Here is a 570-nt window from a genome sequence, read left to right as displayed (position 1 = left end):
CTAATTAGTAACATAAAAATATATGAAACTATAAAACTCATCAAATTCAGAATATTCTAATACTGTATTGGTGGTGTGTAAGTCACTTACATCTTTAGCATGAAGACTAAAAGACAAAACCTATTAATAATAATAATAGCTACAATAATTTGTTAAAGTAAACACAATGTAAAAAATTTCAAACTGTGACATCAAAAATTTAAAATGTGGGGGTGGGGATGGAGTAAAAGTGTAGTTTTTTTTATATATAGTCAAAGTGAAGTTGTTATCAGCTTAAAATAGCCTGTTGTAACAATAAGATGTTTTTTGTAAGCCTCATGGTAACAACAAAGGAACAACCTATAGTAGATATGCAAAAGAAAAAAAATAAAGAAGAATCAAGGGACTCTAAGATCAATAGAGAAAATTAAATATCTAGAAAGTTAAATCTATTTTAATGTATTACAACAGCCAGAAGAAAAAAATTCAATAATTTAGTATCTTTTTAAAGTTTAATAATAGTACCCTTTGCAAAAAAGTGCATACAATGTTTTTGTGAGTCAGATTTATGCTGTCTTAAGAGGTTTTTTT

The sequence above is a fragment of the Propithecus coquereli genome, unplaced genomic scaffold (assembly GCF_000956105.1).
Source record: "Propithecus coquereli isolate 6110/MARCELLA unplaced genomic scaffold, Pcoq_1.0 Scaffold97, whole genome shotgun sequence".
In the NCBI taxonomy this organism is placed as follows: Eukaryota; Metazoa; Chordata; class Mammalia; order Primates; family Indriidae; genus Propithecus; species Propithecus coquereli.
The sequence above is the reverse complement of the archived record's forward strand: the minus strand, read 5'-3'. Positions refer to the sequence as shown.